We start from the raw sequence: 6,000 nt of genomic DNA on the forward strand, positions 1-6,000 counted from the left end.
TTCAAATTTCCTAAGCTTCGTGACTTGCTCCACAATAAGTAACTTGTTTCAATTGATGTTTGTGGGCTTAAAGGATAAATGAACACTCTCCAGACCTCTTCCAATCCAAAAAAAAGCCCTATGCAGGTAGTCCTAAATTCTACATAGTGATTCTTAGTAGAACTCAACACCTATTTATTGTGCACAAAAATCCCTCAGCACTGTCCAAACTGCATAGTTACAGTTTTGAGGTTACTTGCTTAATTGCCAGCCTATTCTGATCATTGGCCGGTGTCTGCATGATTGAGGATAGGGAGATGGACCCTCTGACTGTCCTCATCTTTCTGTTCGAAAAAGTGACCCTCATGTGAGCCCATGCAATCCATTCTGTACAAGGAGGCTTTTAACACACAAAAGATAATGGGTTACAGATGTACAGAGCACAGAATCAAAATTTTTGTTTTTTTGGAGGGAGAAAAGGTTACATTTTTCACCAGAGATACAAATTAAAAAAAAAAAAAAAAAGCACAAATTATGGAGTGCCCCCATTCAAAAACCATCTTAAAAGAAAAATGCAGAAACAATATAGCCCCTGAGATTCTTTAGACCGTCAATATAAAAAAAATGCCCCAAATATGTAAAATAGATACTTTATTACAGACAATGATTTAAACTAGGCATGCACTGATATCAGTACAATTTTATTTTTTTTTGATTTTTAAGAAGAGTACAAGTACCCATACTTTTTCTTAAGTCCTCGCCAATCCCAATATCTATTTTTAGTGTCGTGACAGTTTTTATTTGACTAATGAAAATATATTTGCTGTGCATGTAATTATGGAACAAAATATAAAAAATAAAATATAAAAAATAAAGTGTAATAAATACCCTGGCGATGTAGTGGTAGGCCAGAAAACTTAAAATCAATAATTGCTCTTGGATTAATTTATTTTATACACATAACGCCCACCTCATCTGCCTCTGCCCTGGTGGTGTTGCAATAGAGCACTTGTCATCTTGGTATCGGTGCAACGCTAGTTAAAAGCAAATTAAAAGCCAGAAAATTCACCAATACAAAATGTGTACATTAAAGATATCACTTATTCAAACATCACTATAAATTGCGCCATACAAATATATTGTAATTAGGGGGTTCACATGCAAAAACTGAAGAAAATCATCTCTACGCGTTTCATGAAACACAGTTTACTTCATCGGGAGTTTGATGTTACCAGCCGGGTGTCTGAGAATCAGTTATCAAGATATTCCACTGATAGACAAAAATAAAAATGCACATGCAGGAATTCACAGTTAAAAAGTCAATCCCAGGGCTGTGGCTACAGAGGAGCCAGCCAGCATATGACCTGGAGAGAATAAACAAGGAGCAGAGCAAAAAGGAAGAACGGGACTAGAGAGAAAAAGCCAAGGACACAAATGGCTAAGTAGAACAAAATAGTGCCTGGACAAAGCCTCTGCTTATAAGGGTAGTGTATCTAGCCATTTTTTCTTTTGGATAGAGTAGGTTATGATAAGAACTTGTGTAAGTTTTTTGTTTTGAGTCTTTAGCTTTGGAGAATATCCTTTTACTTTCTGAGTTGTCACCAGAACAGGAAGTGAGGGAAATTTACCATCTCATTGGAAGGATAGGGGAAGCCTAGAACCTCAGTTAGATTTATATTGCTGGTATAAACAACTTAGGACAAAAGAATAGAGGCTCTGGGACCTTATGAATAACCTATTGCCAATAGGAGTTTTATTTGCAACGGCAACTGCTCTGTGCCAAAAGCTATTCATCTGCTTGGTGCAACCAAAGTCTACTTTGAAGGTGCCACACTGAATGTCCCAACGTAAATTTGTTCCAAAATGGGATAAAAGCTTTTACTAGGGAGCCGGTGTGATGCAGGTACCAGAACATGCCCCTGCCTTCATCAGGGCTTGAAAAAAAGATTGGAGTCTGTTTAAAGAGGTTGTAAACCTTGAGGAAAAAAAAAACCCTGTAGGACAAAGGCATAATGGGCTAGCATGCGTCGCATACTAGCTCATTATAAAATACCTTCTTTAGAACAAAGCTCTCCAGCAGCGCCCGCACACCACTGAGACAGCTGACATCTTCCTCGGTGTTTCTTCTGGGTTCGCGGGCTCCGGTGCTGTGAGTGGCCGGAGCAGCGAAGACATCACTCCCGCCGCCAATTACAGCACAGGCTCTGAAGGTCCGGCACGGTAAGCCGGACCTTCAGAGCGCATGCGCCGATGATGTTATCAGCTGCATACACTCTGAATATCTCCTAGACCAGTGATGGCGAACCTTGGCACCCCAGATGTTTTGGAATTACATTTCCCAGGATGCTCATGCACTCTGTAGTGTAGTTGAGCATCATGGGATATGTAGTGGGATAGTAGCCCGGATCCCCTTACATTTTAAACATATCATTACTTAAATAAATAAGACACCACACCATCTGTTTATGGATAAAAATTAAATAGGCCGCGGCCATTTATTATTTGTATTAATAATAAATATAAAATTCAAACAATCCATAATATATAAATACTGAAACAAAAACAAACCCGATCACCACAATCCAGGCTGTACATAAAGAAATACATTTTAAAATATTATCCACCAATTCAACCACATTAAATTGTCCCCCTTTGTAAAACAAAGGTGACCCACAAATAATAACTTTGGCCGCGACAGCCAAGGAAGGGGGGGTGGGGGAGAAAATAAACAAAATTCTTCCTCTTTCTTCTTGAGGTGGTCTGAGGGTTTAGGCGGCAGTGGAGCCCCTTAAATAGCCCTAGAGTGGCAGTTTAGGCGGTAATTTTGAGCGGGAGACCGGGTGAGAGCCCAAATCTCCCCAGATGCAAGGGAGGTTTGGGCGGGAAGCGCAATGAAAAGATACCCGAATTTGAGCGGGGCAACCTCAGGTCTCCAGGTCAAAAGTTCAAAACCCTGTTACCTCAAAGGCCTTTATACCTATCTAACTGTTAACTAAGCCTAGAAAAAACCTCACCTGCCCTGACACTATCCCATGAGGAAAATGGGCATATTCATGCCCCTTTTCCTTTCATTCCAAAACATCTGGGGTGCCAAGGTTTGCCATCACTGTCCTAGAAGGTGCAAGTTTAGGAGATATTCACAATACCTAGAGATAATCCTTATTATAGGCTTATCTGTAGGTACAATTACAAAAAAGGACTTTACTTTTTCTTTAAGGCTCCGTCCACACCATGCAAGTGCGAGTTCCACGCAACCCGTTTAGGGCAGCCCGTTCATTTCAATGGGCTGCCCTGCATACAAAAAACACGCAAAAGAAGTCCCTGCCCTTTTTATAAATTGGGCAGCACTGCGTACGTTTGCAAGATGCGTGAGGTGCCATTAGGAATTACTGGCACTACCGCGAGTCTGCTAAAGTGCCTGATTTTACGTGACTGCAGCGCACAAGTGTGAACGTGTATCCTAAACCAGCTGCTGAAAAATGCTGTGATTTTTTTACATTTATGTTAAGTTTGACTGCAAGGAAAGCAGTAAAGTTTTTAGTTGGCGCTCTTGTAATATACTCATGTGTTGAAAACAGCCTTAAGGTTACAAATGAAAGGCATCGCCTGCAGCTTTGCTAGGATAGATTGTTTTATGAAGAAGAGCTTCCTCCATTATACATTACAGCACAGAAGTTTCCTATTCTTGAAGACTAACATGCTGTGTGTTTGTTATGGAAGCACTTTGCCCTGAGCACCCTCTTGCCTTACCTTCACTTAACGCTGCACTTTCACACATGCTACAGAAAGACTTTATTTGTTTGTCATGTTCTCAAATACTAAAGTCGCTTCAAAAGAGATGTTCAAAGTGAACACAAGTGACTTAATCAGCTAGGACGCATGCAGAGAACTGGTACTAGGAAAATAGTGCAGCCAGGGTGAAGTAAATTTTCTGCTAGTCGTCCAGAAACAAATGTGTATTGCTATAAAGGAAGCGAGCACAAAAGACGCATTGTGGGAGATTTCAGGCCATAAACATGACGTTTTAGGCATTGTGAGTTCGGCATTGAGTCTCCTCTTCTGGCTAGGTAGTAAAGCTTAGCACTTAGCCTCCTTCTACTTCTCAAATTAGGCAGCATCGTCTATATTCGAGGCGTTTTCAGCCTTGGATATAAATGGTGCTACTCAATTTTGAAGCCAGTGTATTTGCCTGTTGTAAAGGTCCTTTGAAAACTAGGATAAATCTGTGGGGAAACAGACTGCTCTACCCTCTTATTCAGAAGTTGTGCAATCATTTTACATTTAGTGCACTAAGGCTAGGTTCACATCTATGCGTGTGCGGTTGATGCATTTTTAAAGCCAATTTTCCGGGGCGTTTTGCAATTTTTTCATGCATATTTTTGATGTGTATTGAATGCCTTTTGCGTTTTTGGAATGTGTTATGTTGCTAGGAGGAGGTGCCTGTTTTATGCAGGAAACGCACCAAAAGTTCATGCTCATATGTTTTTAATGCACTTTTGATGCGATTCAATTGGTGTTCATGGAGCCAAAAATGCACCATGCTGCGTACAAAAAAAAACCCTGCACCTTTCCCAAAAACTGCATAATGTGACCCATAGAGACGAATGTTAAATGGACTGCAGTGCCTTTCTGCAAATCTGCAAACATACTGCAAAACGCATAGGTGCTTAGCAATGGAAAATTTTCCAACATGTCACCTTTGACAGGAATCAATTAGACAATCGACTTCTGTCAAATGAGGGAACCAACACACTGATTCAAACTTCAGCCAGTCCCAGACAAATAATGATTGTATAGCCAGCTTAAAGTGATATTAACCACTTCAGGCCCGGAAGGTTTTACCCCTTTAATGACCAGGCCATTTTTTGCGATTTGGCACTGCGTTACTTTAACAGAAAATTGCATGGTCTTGCGACGCTGTACCCAAATACAATTGATTTTTTTTCCCCACAAATAGAGCTTTCTTTTGGTGGCATTTGCTCACCTCTGCGGTTTTTCAATTTTGCGCTATAAACAATTTTGAAAAAAACTCCATATTTTTTACTTTCTACTATAAAACATTCCCAATAGAAAAAATTTTAAAATTATAATTTTTTTTTATCAGTTTAGGCCAATTTATATTCTGCTACATATTTTTGGTAAAAAAAAAATTCCCAAAACGTGTATTTTAATTAGTTTGCACAAAATCTATAGCATTTACAAACTACGGGATAGATTTTTGGACTTTTTATTAATTTTTTCATTAGTAATGGAGGCGATCAGCGACTTTTAGTGGGACTGCAACAATGCGGCAGACAGATTGGACCCCTAACTGACATTTTTGACACTTTTTGTGTACCAGTGACATTACTACAGTAATCAGTGCTAAATAATATGCACTGTTACTGTATAAATTACACTGGCAGGACGGGGGTTAATACTGGGGGTGATCAAAGGGGTTAAATGTATGCCTAAAGTGCTTACTGACTGTGTGTGGGGGTGTTATGTTTACATAAGCAGGCGGGTCTTCTCTCGGTTTCTCAGACGATTGCGGAAGGGCAGCGGCAATCACCGCCGCTCCTCCTGCAGCTCGCCTCTGGCTGTGTCTAAACACAGCGGAAATGCGGCTCTGGGGAAACCACGTGCACTTAGTCACGTAGTATTAGTATATCTGCGGCGGGCAGTCGGCAAGTGGTTAAAGGCAAGTTTTATTTTTTTTTTTATTGGGTTTTTTTTTCCTGAACAAACCTGTAGTGGTTTTGCACGGAGCAGCCCCAATCCTTCTCTTCTCGGGTCCCCTGCTGGCACTCCTGGCCTCTCTCTCCTACCAAGTGCCCCCAGAGCAAACAGTTTGGGGAGGCACCCAAGCAGGCTTGCTCCTGAGGCCAAGCTCTAGGTGTCAATTTAGACACAGACCCATGGCTTAGCCCTGCCCCCTTTCTTCTCATTGGCTCACTGGCTGTGGTTGACAGCAGTAGGAGCCAGTGAGGAGGGAGAGGTTGGTATGACTTTGAGTGCAGCTTTAATCCAACTTTACACTCA

General features: G+C 40.9%; 1 protein-coding gene across 2 annotated transcripts in view; it reads left to right on the forward strand.

The window, feature by feature from the left end:
- Positions 1-6,000, forward strand: part of GALNT7 (polypeptide N-acetylgalactosaminyltransferase 7) — a 303,038-nt gene that overhangs the window by 116,700 nt on the left and 180,338 nt on the right. The gene's annotated exons all lie outside the window — the stretch shown is intronic.

This window comes from Pelophylax lessonae (assembly GCF_965119305.1).
Source record: "Pelophylax lessonae genome assembly, chromosome: 1".
Lineage (NCBI taxonomy): Eukaryota > Metazoa > Chordata > Amphibia > Anura > Ranidae > Pelophylax > Pelophylax lessonae.